Raw genomic sequence first — 20,776 nt, forward strand, 5'->3', positions numbered from 1 at the left:
ATGGTCCTTATCCTAATAACAACTAGATACCTATTTATTTTGCACAATAGTTGTATGTTGAGTTTTGCATAGGGCTCAATGTCAACTACTTAGACATTCTAGATTATTGCAAATAGGAGCATGGTCAAATGAGAGATCGTGACTAGTATTGTAGTGCACAACATCTACCACCTCCATATGTGAGACAGTTCATTGGATAGAGACTACCTCTAGTGACTCCAACACATGAACCTATTGTAGATAGAGTTGTCATTACTTCCTAGAGGGGAGCAATTGACAGTTTTGGACACATTGCATTTGCGATTGCTAGGATCACATTTGATTCTCTTGGTCATTATATTCACAGTCGATGGAGTCATCAAGGTTGACCATCTTCAAAGGCATCTAGTAGCACGTCAGACACCTCCTCTGATGACACATATAGAGCTACTAGATTACTAGTACTAGGTGATGTTCATTCTCTTTTAGGACAACGTATGCATATGGATTTAGCACTGTATTTTTTTGAGGATCTATTGCACAATATCGATTATATTGCTAACACATAGGGGATGCTAGTTCACTTACTGATGGATGCCATTAGACACCACCAGAGCCCCATAGTTCCATAGGCATAGACCACACCAATGACAATCGATACACCTATGCATAGCTCACAGCATTCTGCACCAGGCTCACAACACTCTACAGATGGATCGAGCATATGAGTTGGAGATCTTAGGATCACAGCTAAGGGTCTTGATGATTTTGGTGAGCAGTTATGAGGGCTTTCTAAGATTGATACTAGTTTGAGCATGGGATTATCATCATACATGGACATGTTATTCAGAGCTAGCACTTATTCTACACCATTACCTAGCCAGTTGCACAATCCACTTTACTCATTACTAATAGTGGAGAACTTCACTCATTACTAGCAGTTGGAGATTGTGGTGCTGAGGGTGGTTCAGTACATGTCAGAGTTTTAGAAGATGATACTAGAGTATTAGGATGCACTGATGTTTTAGGCAGTAGAGGTGCATCAATAGATGATACGATGGAGTCTGCTTCAGATCATCCTCCACCTCTGGAAGCCTAGGTAGACACACACACACACACACACACACACACACACACACACACACACACACACACACACACACACACACACACACACACAATTTAGTTTTAAATTTAAATATATGAAATTAAAAAATTAAGCTCAAATAGATATTTAATTTAATAACTATAATAAATCATGTAGGCATAGGTCGTCGAGCATATGATTACATCTAGTGTTGGGTTAGGGCATGTACATCAGAGAGATGATTCTATTGAGGCACCTAGTAGAGCTCAGGTATAAGTTTTAAATAGTTTGTAAAGTTATTTATGTTTCAAACTAGATATATATGCACTCATATTTAATTTGAACATGTATGTACGTGTGTGTGTGTGTGTGTGTGTGTGTGTGTGTGTGTGTGTGTGTGTGTGTGTGTGTGTGTGTGTGTGTATTTATAGGGCTCGATTGATGCGCCTTAGCCACATGATGTACATGAGACTCAACTAGAGGGTCATTCTATTCATATGCGTCTTGAGGGGTCCCTCTAGCAGTAGTAGATTTATATATTAGATGCATGCATTTATATATTAAAGACTTTGTATATATTCTAGAGACTTACATACACATGTATTTTAGTACCTCAATGGCATACATACATGTTTCACTATTTATTTGATTATTTAGTACTTTAGTAGTTGGATGGTCACATGTATATGTGTAGTGCCTGCCCCTAGGTCATGTTTTTGTTATCATTGTCGAACTCTTTTAGGGCTAGTTTTATGTTGATGATTATTAGTAACATTATTTTGAGATTATCAAATATCGTTTCAGATTCAGTTTATTATATGATGAGATTACTTGGTACTTTATAGTTCATGTATGCATGATGATTATTCAAGTGATTTTAGTTATTGATGATGATTAGATAGATGGTTTATTTTGTGTGTTTTCTTATGGATACTTACCCCATACTTGCATGTGTATGGTGTGCGTGTTTATTTTCTTTCTGTATGGCATTTCTGATGTGGTTAAGGGAGGGAGTTGTAGTCACCTGCTAGTCAGGATCTACACGATGCACCACTTCCTGCCATTGCCTATTTAGCTTAAGTATATATTGTGTATGTACATGTGTGGATTTGATGTAGGTTGTAGGTACTGGGTATCGACTTCCCTGAATTGTCAGGATGAGCATACCCTATCGCATTATCTCAATGGTAAGAGAGGGGAGATAAATTCTCAAGTCCAAATCCCAACCCTTTAAGCCATTTGTCCTAATTGGAAATTAGGACAAGTATTTAAGTTGAGTACGCTCTGAATGCATCAGATGACATAATTCATGATATTAACCCTTTTGGTTTGATTTTGTATGTGTTCTGCTATAGTGGGTTTTTCGTATTTTATTTTGGTGTATTTTCTATTAATTAAGCCTAATTAAAAGATTTAATTAATGGTTTAATTTAATGGAAAATTAATATGGTATTTTAATATTTATTTAATTTAATTAATTAAGAAATTAATTAAATAAAATAATTAAATTTGAAGATAAAAGTTATAATTTTAAAAGTTAGAATGTGATAATATTTATTTAAGTTAATAAATATTTTAGCAATTAAGTTTCGAAAATGAATTTAAAAGTGGAAAAGATATTAAAATTATTAAAAGATTCTAGATTGCATGATGTGTGCATGTGATTAAAATATAAATATATTAAGATAAAACAAGTAGAATTATTAAAGTGAGTGCATGAGATTTAAAAAATTAAAAAATTAAATTGAAAAGAGTAAAGTGAATATTAAATAAATTAATGTGCTTTATTTTAATATTTATTCACTTAGGAGTTTGTAAATTCTTGGGAGTTGTCATGTAGACAACACAAGAGTTTGTACTCTAATAATGTACGTGTTGTCAACATACAAATTAAGCACATGGTGTCTACAACCTTATGACTCATCTAGAAGGTTACAAAAGACTCAGGCTTAGTTGTCAACACCTTCTGGTTGTTTCTAGAGACATTCTAGATGCTTCCTGAGAGTTTTTTATATTCAGTCACTCTTAGAAGCTTAGGGAGAGTGTTTGGAGCATGTTTGGAGGACCCAAGAACGTTGGAGAAGGAAGGAGCTTGCTCTGCGGACTCTGAGGAGAAATGTTTTAGCATCAGTGTCTAGGTAGACACTTGTGATTTCACCTATGTTATTTCTGCTTCTTGCACTTCCTGTCCTCTTCGTGTCTTCTGAATGCTTTCTGAGGATTTCATGTGTTGAATATCTTGGTTGTATGTATTTTTTTATGGGTATTTCAAATTCTATTTGAAAGAACCTTATATGTGTAGATCTGAGGAAACTATGGGGTTAGGGTTTTTAGATGTGTTTGGACAATTCTTTTTAAAAAGAATAAATAATGGGTAAATTTAGAGAACAATTGCCTTTTAGGAGAAATTCTTAATTCATCGAAATGGAAAGCCCTTCTTGTGTAAAATTAGACATACGTTCCCTTTTTATATATACATGTGAAATCTGCATACATACATACATACATACATATATGTATATATGCAATAATACTTGATAAATTGCATGTATATATATATATATATACATATATATATATATATATACATATATGTATATACACATATATATATACATATATATATGTATATATGTATATACAGATATACATATATGTATATACATATATGTATATATGTATATATATACACACACACACACACACACACACATATATATATGTATATACTTGTTTAAAAACACAGTAGAGATTTATATAAATATGATTTCGAATTGCATGAAAACATTTAATAAAAAAAAAATGTTATTTAAAAACGTTATTTAAAAATGTGAATCGCTTTTGAGAAGCGCTTATTAAAAAAATGTTATAAATTTTTTTTGCATTGAATAAAATTTTGGGAGGGCGAAGCTCGTGCCTCATCGACAATGAGTGCTGAGTACCTACGTTGTAGGTACTATGATGATAGGCGGTACTCTGTACCGCTATCGCCGTAGGCCCTGCGACCACGTCAATAGTATTAATAATAAGAGTTTGCATTTGTTTTTAATTTTTTTTATTATGTTACGTGTTTTATAAAAATTGTTTATGATATATGATATTTTTGAAATCGATTTTTAATAATTCGATTTTCATAAATATTATTAATAAATAATTTCTTTAAAATATTAAATATTATATATAATTAATAATTAATAATTATTAACTTATAATTATTAATTGTATGAAATTTTTTAATAAGATTTTATAAAGAGGTAGTTATAATTAAATATTAGAAACCAATTAAGAATATTTATACGGTGATGTTTAATAGAATGCGAGGATATTTTTAAAAATGATTATCGATAATATGAATTTGTTAAGGAAATATTAGTATTCATTGAAAAGAATGACGAATGTGGTCATTATAGATTTATTAATAATATTTCCAATATAACTTGTTATTAAATAATAACAAGTCATTATTGAACTATTAATATTGGAGAATTGGATTATAGTTGACTTTTAACTTATAAATTATAGATAGTTATTAATCAACTGATATTCATTGGGTCGTTGATATGGATATGCAATTATTAATTAAATTAATTAATTAGAGTTAACTAAATTTAATTAATAAATAAGTTATGTAATAGAGTTTTAATTGATATGATTCTTTTAACAAAGTTGTAAAGTATCTACATCGAAGTTGATAAGTCTTATTCTAATGACTTGAATAATGACTTTAGATTTTTTAATGGTTATTAGTGATGATTTAAAGACCTAAATTTTAGTAATATTTAGTTGAGTTTTAATTAAGTATTATTAGAATGACAAAGAGTCATACCTATGTTCATTATTAATTGATTAAGATTAATTAATAAAGAAAATAATATTAATTAAGGGACAATGAATATTAGTGTAATGAGTAAATATTTATCCTTTAGTTATTCTTAGAATGTAATTTTAAATAATGGAAGGATAGTGTTACCGAGGGAACAAACGGGTTGACTTGTAGGTCAAATGATTAATCTTATATACTTGAAGTATACTTGCAAACAGAAACTAAAACCTCCATACTCAATTCAACTATGTGATTTTAGCAAACCAAAAACATGTGCTTGCATTGTGTTTTCTCTATACTTATTGTTTTGGGTTTTTGGGTTGACTAGTGTTGACTAGTTATAGGACGTCTACCAGAGGCTCGAGGGTTATGATTGTGTTGTCATGATGTTGTTTTTTGATCTCGATTCTTTATAAACCCAACCATGGTAATGTGATGACATGCTCTATGAGATGTTTGTATTTACTGATTGTTATTGCTCATCAGTTTTCTTGAGTGAAGCTGAGTTATATGTATCTGAGACACTTGACTTAACCATTTTTGAGTCATCGATCAGTTATCCTTGGATTATTTTCCAGTCACCATGATGGGACTGAAGTGTTGATTTATTTCTTGATGATGTCATGTTGTGACATGTTTTGACTCAACCATTTTTGAGTTTTTGATCCGTATGATTTTGAGATATATTTTGGTTATTGAGAACCAATGAATACTTTTGATTATCAGTGATACCTTCAGTTTCCAATAGAGATATGTTGTGGTCATGATTATCTATGGATGCTTTTCATGTGCTCATGGAGATTTGATGCTTTTATTATGGATTATCTTTTGGTATTTCTTTCCAATCACTTGTATAGGACTGTGGTGATTTTTTGATTTATGATTCCATGAGCTTAGGGAAGGTTATCTACTTGAGGTGTTGGGAAGTGGCTTGCAATGGGGGCCAGGGCCCTAAGTGGCTGCCAGGGTAACTCATTGTAAGTTGTATTAATAAGTGAAAATATTTACACTAAATGGGGATTAAATGAACTTAATAAGATAATTGTATGTTCTCGCCCATGCCTTGAGTGCTAGTACAGACTAGGATGGGAGTAGAGAGAATGCTTAGTTGCGAACTTGCATTTCGTAGTATGCCTCATCTATAGGAGAGGATACTAGTGGCTGCACAAGGATCACTAGGGGGCCAGGGTCTATTAAGAGACTGCCAGGGTAACTCTAGCGTGATCTGTGTGATGACACTTTCCCGCTTGCATAGTAGGTTTCCTACATGTCTTTGTGTGCCTCTAGGATTAGATGTCATTTTGTGATTGAAACCTTTGAGTTAGTATACTTTTAGGATTCTTGGACTTAGAGAGTATTTATGCTATGTGATTTGATAGCCTATTTGGGACTTGAGATTATCTCCTTAGCGTAGTGGGAGTGGACCATTTAGGTACCACACGGTCGGGTGGTAGTGCTTTTTCCACTCCTATCATTTGAGATCTGTTTGAGACACCGTGGCTGATGCATTCTTTGTTGGCATCTATCTTTATGGATTATGATGGTGGACATGTATCCTTACATTGATGATTTGCATATGTTAGATGATGTTATCTTATGCTTTACTTTGCATGTTAGATTACTTTTTGCATATGATGTAGTATGATTTAGGAGTGACATTCCTACTATGTTAATACCGATGATCTCTTCAGTGATTTGGGATGTTATGCATAGAGGGATGGCTAAGATCCATGATGGTCTAATGATGCTATTTACAATTGGGAGGAACCGTGCACTTAGTTAGTTATGTTTGTGATCTATGGTTATCTGTTACGATGGATGTTTATATCTTCTATGATGATGTATCATATACGAAATTTGGTTTCATTTACCTTATTGCACTTGCATCATGGATTAGAATAGGATGATGTACTTCATTTTCACACATGTAAATTTTTTTAAGCCTTTCATACCCTGTGGCATGTACAATGGATGATCAAGCAATCAGAGATGTAATTTAAGAACGTTGGACTTTTCAGTATTATATCATGTGGATGTAGTATTAGATGGAATCATTAATACTAGTTGATTTAGATGTTATTCAATGTTAAGGGATCCATGAAGAATGTAACCTATTATGTCTATTTATGATTTCAGTTGAATAATGTTATTGTTTCCGCTACTATGTGTTTGATGTGAATGGTTTATCTTTCATGATTAAAAAAATAAAATAATTTTTTTTTTGGCAAACTTAGCAAAACTTTAGGTTAATTCTTTGGATCCTTTGACGGGGCATTTCAATATGACTTTTTATATTTTGTTACATGTATACATTTTTATTTGAGACTTACAGTTTGTATATGTATGCATTTCAGTATCTAGTCTATATTAGATGTAGATGTTTATTCTTGAGACGTATATGTATGTGTATTTTTAAATTTTTTTAGTAGAACATTCTTCATCAATTAGATTATAGATTTTAAACTTTAGATTTTATTACATGATCATTATAAAACTTTATTGTGAACATATTTAAACTTTAGATTTTAGATTTTATTATGATCATTATAAAATAATCAAATAATGTATTTCATGTGTTTAATTTCACCATGTTAATTAATATTAAAATGTAAAAGGTAAAATTAATTAACATGTTAAAGGTGAAATTAAACACATGAAAATACTCTTGAGAATGTAGGGAGATCAAATGTAACATTCATTAATACACAAACCCTAACCAAGTGCATTCTATTCCAAATGTGCAAGATTAGAGTAGTTCACTAGTTGGAATGCACATAATAAAAGGACATATGCATATAGATAAGGGTTATATGCATAGAAAGATTAGATGTATGCATGGGGAAATAACCATATGTGTAGTTCTATCTAGTTTGAGGCAAAATACATAAATCTAAGTACTGATAGCAATGTATAACCTATATCTATACCAAGGAGTACCAAATAAACTAAATCAAGGTGAATTACACTTAATTACATCTATAAACATTATATAAACATAATTTGGTAATTAGAATTACAATATGAGTATATAATTAGAAAAGAGAGAGGAGGAGAGAGAAAGGGAAGAAATAACAATCCATTTCACACAAATTCTCTTAATAAAGTTCATCATCTATGCATTGGTCCCTTATATTTGTTGGTCGTGTCACCTGTCCACGTGGAACCCACATGCTCACCCTAACATGCTTGTAGAGATATTTTCACAACCTAAATAAAGAATAAATCACACAAGGGAATATAGGTATACACACATGCCAATTAATGAAATCAATGCAAATAGTCAATAACATATGGAGAATACTCAAGACTTGACAAACACCCATAATGTAATACCAATGCAATAAAATCATAGTACACTAGGGTTACTACTTAGTACTATAAATGGTTTGGTGTAGGGAATCAAGAATAGAGTTTCATGACAAGAATGTGGAGTCCCATGTAGCATTAATTCAATGATCAACATTTGAAAATTATTAGAATCATTACATATCTTCAATCAACTTATAGAAAGAGATAGATACCATGCCTTCAATCAAAGTTACTACATGACTAGGACCAATACCTTTGATCAATGTCCTCAATTTTGCATACATTTACTTACATTCAATCAATGTCCTTAGATTACCAGGTAGTCATATTAATTCTTATTACAAAATTTTACCGGATTTTTTTTTATACTTAATTTAGATTTCTAACTTATCATGATGACCCATATCTATTCTAGACTAGCCTAGAGGGATACTCCACTCCATTATCCAAATGCCAACTAGGCTCATCTTATTATCAAAAAAAGGCACAAATAAAAATAATAATATAATAATAAAGATATGAAAGACTCAAAAGTCATTAAAATATTATGAAGCATAGTTCTCAACCTAGAGTATGCATCACTTAGATCCTATCAATAAAAATAACTCTATTATGCTAAAGACAAGGTCTTAAATTCCATATGTCCATAATTCAAATGTGATATCAACTCAATAAAAAAAGTTTCAAAAAAAAAGAGGAAAATACAACAATTGATAATAGAAACAAGGTCAAAAGGGCTCAAAGGTTAAGCTACCGCCACAATACTAGAAGAACTCAAGTGGTCACATACCAAGAGTACAAGAACCTCAAGATCCAATCAAGTATAAATATCTCAACTATGATAAAGGTTTTTATTCCAAACACATGCATTAGTCAATCTAATTTGAACCAAATGTAGTCATGAATAAATCCAAGAACACAAGGCAATAAGATAAGATAGTTCATAGAACAATATATTAACCTTATTTCCAAGAGAATGGATCCCAATATGATTCATGGTAATTAATATTATTAAAATGTATGTACATTTAAAAAAACATTAATAAACTAATAAACTAAGAGTTATGACCCTGTATAGTAAACTAACAACTTTAAATTAATTCAAATTATTATAAAATAAATCTCAAAGGTCAGTTCAACCATGATGTACACTTATAACATGTAATATCTTCTCATGATCTTCATTGTCTAGTCTCCACTTGTGACGTACACACTTAAGTTTGACTGGATGTAGACAAAGCCCAGTAGCAATGACCAGGTGGCTGTATTGTAAAACCTTGTTGTCAGGTTGATAATCAACAAAGTGTATTCCATGTTGGACTATTTTGTCTTGCTTCAAATATGTTAAAATTTAAATATTTTAAAATTTGATAGATATAAAGTTACCTAGATATATATATTTATTCATTTATGTATGTGCACACATGTATGTATAATACCTATGGGGAACAACATTCCATCACTTTCTTCGGGATCATATAACTTTGTCCTCTCTGCAGTACATCAAAATAAATAATATTTGACACCTTCATGATTTCCAGGCTCAACAATCACTACAAAGACATCTCCTACATAAAAAGTATACATACATGTGTATAGTATATATAGGATAGTTCAAATTGATTATTAAATAACAAATTGAAATTAACTGACAAGTTGAGATTAATTTTTATGATACTTTACCACTTTTACCAATCTAGAGATATGATTATAATCATCAGAAATCAATGGAATATCATCAAAAATTTCATCATCTTTATCAAATGTATCGATAATATCAAGTGGTACTGAAATCCATGCACTTGTATATCCATGTATTTGATTGATGCATTCTTGATAGTCTTCATCAATGCAACTGTCACAAAAACATGAGTATTCTCTTGTCTTCAATGTTCAATTGCAATTATCTGTACTCGTCACTGAATGTAAGGAACATGTCTTTTCTATCCTCTTGCAACCATGCTTGTTTTTTCTATTAACACCTAAAAGTTCATTAAATTGAAAATATGGGAAAAGTAAATTTAAACTTCAACAAATTGAAAGATAAAACTTAACAATAAAATTTTATAACTTAGTTTCATAAAATTTAAATAGATGTATACATCCATACCTGTTATCTCCCAAAAGACTCTATATGATACCTATCGACTCGTTGTTGATGATGTCCCGACCTTGTCTAGTGCAAAATGCATCTTACACCATTCAACAATATCATGTGCATCATTTACACAAACTCCTTGATTATTCATTTGATACTTTCACAAAGCACATTTGACGCAAGCTCCAACACCATCATTTTCACCTTTTCCATGGCCACTCTCAAAGAAATTCCATATATGTTTTATATTCTCATTGCAATGATATCTACATAATGCATAAAGTCGTCTAGATGATTTGAATTGTGTGGCACATCCATCATACCAAACATAATGTTTATCAACATTTATGTCTCTTTCTTTCAAATAAGAAAAGAACATATTGAAGCAATGTTTTACATAGTGAATGTCATGTTCTTTATCATCACTTATATAAAAATTATATTCATTTTTAATTACTCGTGCTTGAACTATACTCTGAACACCATCCAAATCTAACTATGCATGTCTATAACAAACATGTACCATAATAGTGACCTTCTTAGAAAAGAAATAATCTGATTGAATTGCTTTCTGATGAACAAAGGAATAGTTCTTTGTAAAATCAACAACTGATACAATCATTCCAAGTGGGAAATTATCTCTCAAAGTTTGAAACTGTTGTGCTTGCCACTTTGCAAAAAATGTGTGATGAATATAAGGTTGAATCAAATTCTTAAATCTGTCCATAAATGTTAGAATAGGTTACTCCTCTTCAACATATTCCAACCTTTTTGTCTCTTTTCCCAACTTTGTTTCATTCTTTACATACTTGTAATTTTTGCAATTCAATTTTTTTCTTACATCAATATTTTCAAATTTCAAAGGAAATAGAGCCAATTCACCAAATGTTTCACATAATCCTTTGATGCAATTTATTTGACCAGCTAGATCATCTATTTCGTCACATAGAATGGATGCTATAAACTCACTTCTCCTACTAGGAGGAGCAACATGAAAACCATATGTGTCTTCTACAAATTTTTGAAATAGCTGATAGTGGAGATCAAACTCAATATGATGATGACAAAAACATGTTTCAAACACTTTGTTTGCCCTCACAAAGTATGGCTTCAATTTTTCAAACAATGTTTACCCAAATTTTACATTAGGATGTTCACTACAAAATGACACATATAACTCATGCTATGTTTTGTCCAACTGATGTTTTGTATGATGTTCATATTGACCAGATGTAATCCTATGCTTGATAAGATCTCTACTATTTGATGAAGGACGAGTGTTATCAATCCAAAATGATATGACTGAATTTTTTGATAACTCTTCAATCCTATCAGAACAAGGTGCTCTACACATGATTGCCCAATTGTCCTCCATAGTACTGTCATCCAAAATTAATCTTCTCTTAACATATTCTTTCATTGTTTTCCTACTAAAACCCATTTTAGAAGAAATTGAAGATATTTGTCTATTTTGAGTCATATTCTTATTTACAATAGACATCAACATCACTTTTCTTTCCATGGACCTATCTTTAGTTCGAGAGTGTTTTCCTATGTTTCTCAAACCTTGTTTAACATTTTCAATCACATTAGTTTGCATGTTAGAAAATCTTCTCTTCTTTGATGTTGTTTCTACACCTAACAATTTCAATACCTCTTGCAACTTCTTTTGTGTAAGAAAAAGTGAAAGCAATTGAGCTTATTCAAATGTTTCAGTGTTATCAAATTTAGTCATAATTTGTCTTATCTTCTTATTCATTGACCTTTTCTTAGACAAACTTAAGGGCTGAACAATAGCTGCAAGTCTTCTCAATTTATCCACATACATTTTAAGTAAATGATCTAAATTTTATAAGAAACAATATTCTTTATAGATTGAGCAATATTTAGGAGTTTGTCCTTACCAGTTCCTACACCTGATCTCGACCCTTCTCTAACTTTTGTTACTGGAATTTCTATAGGGAGCGATCTTGAGCCTTCTCCAACATTCATTTTTTGAGATTCTATAGCAAAAGATTCTAATTGTTTCTCTAACTTCTGTTATTTGAGCCTTTGTAGGGAGTGATCTTGAACCTTCTTCAACATTCATTTTTTCAAATTTTGTAGGGAGTGTTCCTGACCTTTCTCCCATATGCACTTCTTCTACTTTTGTTGAGCCTTCTTCAACATTTCCTTCACCTTGTTGATTGTCTGCATCACATTTATAAATAAATCAAGTTAGATAAAAAATAAAATTGAAACATAATTAAATTTAAGACCACAAAAAAATAATAATATATAAAATTACATTCTTTGTTTAATTCGATGATAACGTGCAATAATCTTCTAAAGATTTCTTTGTTTTTCTTCGTTAGATCCTCTTCCTTGCATATTTATTTTTCCTTCCTTTCTTGTTTCCCATTATAAAATCATAAAAAATAATTTATCCCTTGCCTCATGCCACCTGGTATGGCTTTGCAATATGGCTTCGTAGTATTTTAAAACTAACCTGTCTGATGGTGATGTTAACATTTTTTGAATGTTCGCGCGAACATAAACAATGTGATATGTTCGGGAGAACATATTAAATTCAATTTCTGGCTGTCAGAAAACTTAGGTGTGCATGTTCACTATGAACACATGTTCACAACAAATATATAAAACATGTTCACAGTGAACACTATGTCCGCAGCGAACATGTCAAATTACAAATCTTTGACCCTCTTTTCTAAAAAAATTCAAAATTGGCTCCTTTGACACCCAAAATTGAAAATAATTGATCTCCTACTATAAAATAAAAAATACCAATTTCTGCTACTTAGAGCAAGCTTTCCAATGAATATAATTGTAATACATATTATATTCACGAAGACTTCAAATATGAGTTTAACTCATTATAGGTTCATTACCGATTGAAAATCAATTGACTTTGACAGTTTGGGAAAATTAGTAAATTAGGTCAATTTTTTTTTGAAAAATATCTAGGAAATAGGTTATTGAGAGAGATTTCTATTCAACAAAAAAAATTAGATTTATGATAAATTGAGTTCAAGTTATCTGTGTCAAAATGAACGTATGTCTGAATTACAATTGGTGTCACTTCAAAACTTCATAAACTATACAATATTCAACCAAATTGAATCAAACCAAATGCAACCTCTAGATATTGATGTTACAAATCCAACACCGAAAGAACTACCTCATTATCTTTTCTAAAAAAATAGTTATGTGTGTCAAATAGACTGTCACTCTTTAAAAATATTGAATTTTAACATGTACCACTTTTCAGAGGAGAAGAAATAAATTGACATAATTTTTTTTAAAAAAATTAAAAAATATGATTACAGAGAAGGAATAGAGTACTACAAATCACTAGTTTATGTCATCTTGAAATTATTCATAGTTTTAAAGATATAGTCACTCGAACGTGAGGTTTGTTTCAAAAATATTGATTTTAGTGTCAAAATTGGTCAAAAAGTGGAACCCATTATTGTGTGATTACCCTATAACCAAAGGAGAAATCCACTGACTATGAGAAATTGGATAAATAAACCCTACATTTAACATTTTTTGTAGTTCTATTTTGACTATATCTCTTAAGACTGGGTTAAACCTTCTCTAGAGTTGCCTAACTAGTTTGTACTTAGGACTAATATAAATTTTGTGAGTACAAAGCTTATGATTAAGCCCTTTCATGTCAATATAGTCCCATGCAAATGATTTCTATTTTTCCTATAGCATCTTGAGAAGAATTTTTTCTTAGTTTGTAGAGAGGCTTTTGCTTACATTCAACTCTTTTCCTGGGCTGCTTCTATTTTTGATAACTTGTTTAACATGGATATTTTAGAAAAAGTGAGTGAGTGAATCTCGTGAAGTAGTAATGTATGAAGGCACTGATATGTCTCAAAATAGTGAGGTGCATTTGGAGGTTGAAGGATTTTCTATAAGGAACAATGTCTAGCTTGATATGGGGAAGAGTCAACACCAATCTCATTTACCAAAATAGTTGTAATGATATCATCATCCTCTTGTGATACCATAAATGAATTCCTGCTTACTACCATGAGTTGACTAAGTTAACTTCCAATTCATTTTCTCCTAAGTAAGGCCATACAGATTTGTCATCCCATAGGATTGGTTGAGCAGGGGAATACAAAGTTTGTTAGCATGAATGCTAATGGTATTCATTTGAGGGAGTATCTTAAGCATTGCTAGAACACTTAGAGAGATTGTGACCATGATTGACATGTTGCATTCATGACCATGTTTGTCATTGATGTCAACATAACATTATTTCTATGAAAACTGGTAGAGTAGCAGATAAAGAACAATTTCATACAGACTGTGTATTGATTAGCAAATCAAGTGTAGTTAAGGATGTGTTCTATACTATGTCTTGATGAAGTGGCTAAGTCAACATACAAAGAGTAGAAGACATGAAAAAGCTATGCTCAAATTCTAGAAGATAGTAAGCATATAGAGTACTCGATAAGTAGTTTCTGGTGATTGATTTGTATCTCATTGTTGAGACAAAATCATGATACACATAGTTAGACAGTGACATTAGACAACCTGATGATGATGTTAGCGAGTGCATAAGGTCTAAGGTCACACATGTGAGAATTTGTAAAGAATGCAAGAAGACAATAATTTGTAATTACAAAAAGATGTAATCTTTTGTAATATCTTAATGAGGTCCTATTATAATTAATTAGGAGTTCCTCACTTCCAATTTAAGGAATTATTTTGAGGATATGGTATAAAGGAAGGTTATTTTCCTTTTGAAAAAGTGTGCGATTGATGTATGGAATGTGAATTCAGCAAGTGATATGTGAAGTATTTAGTAAATATGAAGAAATTCAAAGGATTATTGGATGCAAAGTTGGCGATCTTGTATTGAGATCAAAAGAGGAGGAGTCCAGTAAAATGATAGAGAAGAAGATATGCATTTATATTATTCTACAAGGAATAATACAAAGATCATTTGGATAGTGAGTTCAATGGTCTTGCCCCTGAAGTTGTTTGGACAGTGGATCCATCTGCCTTCTAAAAATCCTAACAGGGTTGGCACAATTCCTAACAAGGTTGGAATCTCCTAACATGGATTCAAAGTTTCCTAACATGGACTGTTAAGTACTGAATACATTTCATTGAATCCTAATAGAGTCCATCCTCTAAGAAGGAACTTTTATATTAGTAAATTATTTTTTGGGTACCATCCCCACTGGGGTTTTCCCTCTGATCAAGGGTTTCCCTAGTTAACATATCTAGTGTTATTTTGTATGAGTATCTTCTTATGGTTGGTGATTATATTGTTCACATTGTTAAAGGTTAATAAGGTTGATACGTATTTTAATAATTGGATACCCCCCCACCTTAGTTATGTTGCTAGACTTTACTTTCTAACAATTGAGATCAGAGCCTTAGGTCTTTGAAGAAAAAACATAACAACTTTGGGAGATCAATGGCGAGTTATTTCTAAAAAGAAAGTCCTAAATTTGATGGAGCTAACTATGATAGCTGGAAGGAGAAGATGAAGACTCATTTTCTATGTATGGGTCTAGGATATTGACTTTTGATAAAGAATGGCAAAAAGGTTGTTGAAGAAAGAAAGCTTGAGGAATGCATTGATGTTGAAAGAGATCTATTATGTACAATATGTGAGCTAGAGAAGCATTATTATTAGCTCTTCTTGAAAATGAATACAACTAAGTAAGATCTTTAGAAACATCTCATAAATTTGGAATACTTTTGAACGAGCTAAACATGCTAAAAGAATTAGACTACATAATTGGATATGTTTGTTTGAAGATGCTAAAATGATGGAAGATGAATATGTGAGAAGCTATGTTGGTAGAATATCTAAGGATTTTGTAGGAATTAAGTCTTGTGAAGGACCTAAAGAGGAAGATGAGATTGTATGGAAGATTCTAAAAACCTTAACACCACCCTTCAAATAAGTAGCACAAATGATTGAACTTTTGATACCCTGCATTGAGAAGTTCACCAAGGAAACTTTACTTGGAAGATTGGAAGCAACATATTCAAGTTTGAGATAATATGGAGAATTTACTAGAGTGGATTTTTTTTTAGTGCATTAAGTGTTCGTCCTTGTTTATGAAGAAGTGTAAGCACAAATGGAGACTATGCTAGAAGAAATAGATCCAGATCTGAAAAAGATACGAAAATTGAAGAAGGAACAACCCTGCTTGTGAGAAGAGAACTAGATGGTAATAATTTTTTAAAATGTTGGACTTGCAATGAATTTGGTCATTTTTCTTCCAAGTTTCCTAGAAGAGGGAAAAAGTATAGAAGGAATTTCAAGCCTAGGAGACCTAAAGATTGTTTCTATGAAAATAAATATGATGAATCTAAGGAGAGAGTTCAGTGTAATGCCTACCCCTAGTTGACTTTTCATGTAATATTGCCAAACTCTTTTACGCTAGTTTTATGATTACGTTTGTGATTAGTACTACTTGGTTACTCGATTTGATTAGATGTTATTTCATATTCAGTTGGTATATTTGATGAGCTACTTAATACTCAGTAATTTTATGTGTTCATGGTTATTATTCGATGATGATATATGTATGTTCATATAGTGATCAATTATTTCATGATGATAGTTAGATGGATGATTTATATGTAGTTTCTATGGTTACTTAGCCCATACTTGCATGTGTATGGTGTACTTGTATGTTTTACTTTATGTTTGACATTTTTGATGTAGTTGAGGGAGGGAGTTGTAGTCACCTGCTAGTGATGATCTACATGATGCACTACTTCCTATCATTTCGTATTTAGTTTAGATTATATGTGTATGCACATGCTTAAATTTTATGCAAATTGCAGGTACCAGGCATCGGCCTCCTTGAATTACTAGGATGAACGTGCCCTATCACAGTATCTCAGTGGTAAAAGAGGGGACATAATTCTTGAGTCCAAATCCTTACCTTAAGCCAATCATCCTAGAATGTAGGACAAGTATACGAGTTTTACCCTTTTGAATTCATCAAGTGACATGAATTCATGATTTTGACCATAGAGCTTGATTTAGTACTTTGTCCTTTTGATGGGTTTCTTATTTAGCTTTGTGGGTCTATTGTGATTTTTAGTTATAATTAAATCAAATAAAAATAATATTAAATAATTTAATTTAATAAAAAAATTATAAAGAAAAAATATTATTTAATTATATTTAATTAATTGAGAAATTAAATGAGATAAAATAATTAAATTTAAAAGATTTAATTAAAGTTCTAATTTTTGTATGATTATAATTATTTAATTTAATAATAATTTATTTAGGAGTTTTATTTTTATAGTAAACTCTAAGTATTATTATTAGTTAAATTAATAAATATCTTATTAAAGATGTCTTATCTTTTAATAAGAGATAGAATTAATCTAATAAGACTAATTTTAATTAAAATGCAAAAGGCTACACATGAAATTAAAATAAAATAAAATAAAATAATAAGAAAAAGGTTTTGTGTGATTACAAAATGAAAACCCTAATTGGAGAAATCTCTTTATTAAAAAATTAGAGCTTATTTCTCCACACATAGGTTTGGAGGAGCCAATTTTGGAGCAAGAGGGTTTTCAAAAGAAAGGGAATTTGCTTACAAGCTTTAAGCTTTTGATCATTTATCATCAGATCCATGTAGGATCTTGTGAGTTTTGGTAGTAGTTCTTTTTTTTAAAATTGTTCTGTCTTCTCCATGTTTGTTGTGGATCTATATTCTGAATTTAATTTGGGTTGAAACCCTTTTTTGTGAATTTATTGTTCATCATTTTGAAAGTGTCTGTGAACAGATTTAATAATGGAAACCCTTGTTTTATTGTTTGGATTCAGGATGGGGTTTGAAAAGGAATATCATAAATTAAATCTTACAATCAATAGTTTCTATTTGTTTTCTTATCTGATCTATTATGGGAATTATTTTAAAAATATATAATAATATAATTACCATATTAATTGATAATTACTCTGATAATTATATATAAATATATATAAATGACAATATTAATTATTTGGGAGGGCATCATCTTTTGTTTTTTTTTTTTTTATATTAAAATAAAATTTTAAAAAAATATAGTAAATGGGAGGCAGGCCACCACCCCCACCTCACCTTCCCTTATTTCTCATGACCAACGACCCTTTGTGGGGACTATGCACAATAGTTCTATTGCGGCATCAATAGGTACTACGTTAGGAGGTTACCGTGACAACAAAGCCTATGAGATTTTAAATATATATGAGGTGAGTTTTTTTTTATTTTAAAGTTTTTAAATTTTTATTAGTATTTTTAATATATGCAAATTTTAATATAGTTTGTTTACATATTTACTAAATATTAATAATTATTAACTATTTTGTTATTAAATATTTTTATTATTAATTATTTAATGTTATAAATATAAATATTAATAATAATATTATTATTATTAATAGATACGAAATTGCTTTATTAATAATTTAATCTAAATTATTTTATTAATAATAATAAATATTATCCTTAATAATATATTGATTATTGTTGAAATTCTAATAATATTTAAATTGAAGAATTTTATTATTAAAATATATTGGAAAGTAAATTTGATAATTGTCAATTAGGAAAGTGACTTTTTTTTACAAACTCGAGTTTTGCTTGATAGTTCAATTTTATATGAAAATGATTTCTAATACTAGGGAAATTTAATTATTTTTGATAGTTCAAAAACCTTAGTAATTATGACACTTTAGAAATAAAAACTGAAACCCTACTTGTATATCAAACCTTTTTGTTTTGAAAACCAAATAAGCTATGAAAATAGTTGTTAAATTTTGATGAGATGTATGTTGTATTTCATGTTGGGGTTTAGGTTTGACTTAGTACATTGACCAATCAGGATGTTTACTAGAGGCTTGGGGATTTTTTTTTCTGTGATGATGTTATGTAAATGATCTTTTATACTCAACCATTGTGATGTAGTCACATGTTTTCTATGATGAGTTTGATCAATTTTTTGTTAATTATTTCTAGTTACTTGTATAGAACTGAGGTGATTATTGTGACTTTCTTGTTATAACCTTTGTGTTTTTGATTGGTTATCTTTTGGTGTTTTCCAGTTGGTTGTAGAAGACTAAGGTGATTATTGTGATTGGTCTTTAGGTGCTTTCTGGTTTCTTGTAAAGGATTGAGGTAAATATTGTGTTTTATCTATAGGTTCTTTCTAGTTGCTTATAGAGGACCGAGGTGAAAATTGTAATTTTATGAGTTATACTTTTCAAGAGCTTAGAGTTAGTAATCTATTTGTATGTTGGGAAGTGGCTTGAATGGAGATCAGAGACCTAAAGAGGTTGCTTGGGTAACCCATTGCAAGTTGTTTTAATAAGTAATAACATTTCATTAAATGAGAATAAAATGAATTAATAAGAGTCGGTGTTTTTCCTCGCCCATGCCTTGAGTGTTAGTACAGGCTAGGATGGGAGTATAAAGGATGATTGGTTGCGACCTTGCCTCATTAGTATGCCTTCTTTGTACAAAAGGATATTGATGCCACATAGAGACACTAGGGGGACAAAGTCCAGAGAGGTTGCCAACATAACTTTACAGTTGGCTCACGTGATGACACTTGCCCACTTGCATAGTATATTTCCTATGTTTCTTTGTTTCTTCTAGGATTAGATGTTATGTTACTTGTGTCTTGGCACCTTTGAGATAGATTGCTATCAAGTTTTCCTTGACCTAGATGTTGGTTATGACTATTGGATTTGTTATCCATTTGGGACTTGAGACTATCTCCTCAACATGGTGGAAGTGGGCCATTTAGGTTCCATCAGGTCGAGTGGTTGTGTTTCTTATACCATTGAGATCTGACAACTGGATGCCATTGTTGGATTTACTTGTGCAGTTGTTTCTTTCATTCTGATCTTGTGTTTATGTTGGATGGTGATATTTTGTTGTATTGTACTTGATTATCAGAGATCTTATGAGATGATGTATTTATTCATGATGTATATTATTTTAGCTTTTCATACCCTATGACTTGTACAATAGATGATCATGCATTCTGGTTATTCCAAATGACATCCTTTGTAATTGTATATTATTTAATTGGATTCATACTTGTGATAATTTCATGATGTAGATTTTGGTTGTATGTTAGATTTAATATTAATAAATTTATACGTGTGATTCAACATTATGGAACCCTTAAGAGATGTAATCTATTTATGGATGATGGTATGTATGTGAGTTATTGCTTCTACTATGTTATCTCTTGTTGTTTATTACCTTTCAAAAAAATGTTTTATAAACTTGGTGAAACTTTAGGTTAATTTCTTTTGGGTTCCCTGGTGGAGTGTTCCATTTGGAGTGAAAGTGATGATGAGTTAGGATTTATGGCTATAAAATAATAGACTTCTAAAAGGGAAATTAGAGAGGAAAAATTTATAGTTTTGCAAGTTGGAAATAAATCTAATTAGATTATAAACAGTGGACGCTTTCATCAT

General features: G+C 30.8%; 1 pseudogene; it reads left to right on the forward strand.

The window, feature by feature from the left end:
• The first annotated feature begins 3,993 nt into the window (after positions 1–3,993).
• The window catches only part of LOC149535580 (uncharacterized), a 35,713-nt pseudogene continuing 18,930 nt past the window's right edge, over positions 3,994–20,776 (forward strand).

Source organism: Cupressus sempervirens, chromosome 10, assembly GCF_028749045.1.
Source record: "Cupressus sempervirens isolate cs-2001-9-10 chromosome 10, ASM2874904v1, whole genome shotgun sequence".
In the NCBI taxonomy this organism is placed as follows: Eukaryota; Viridiplantae; Streptophyta; class Pinopsida; order Cupressales; family Cupressaceae; genus Cupressus; species Cupressus sempervirens.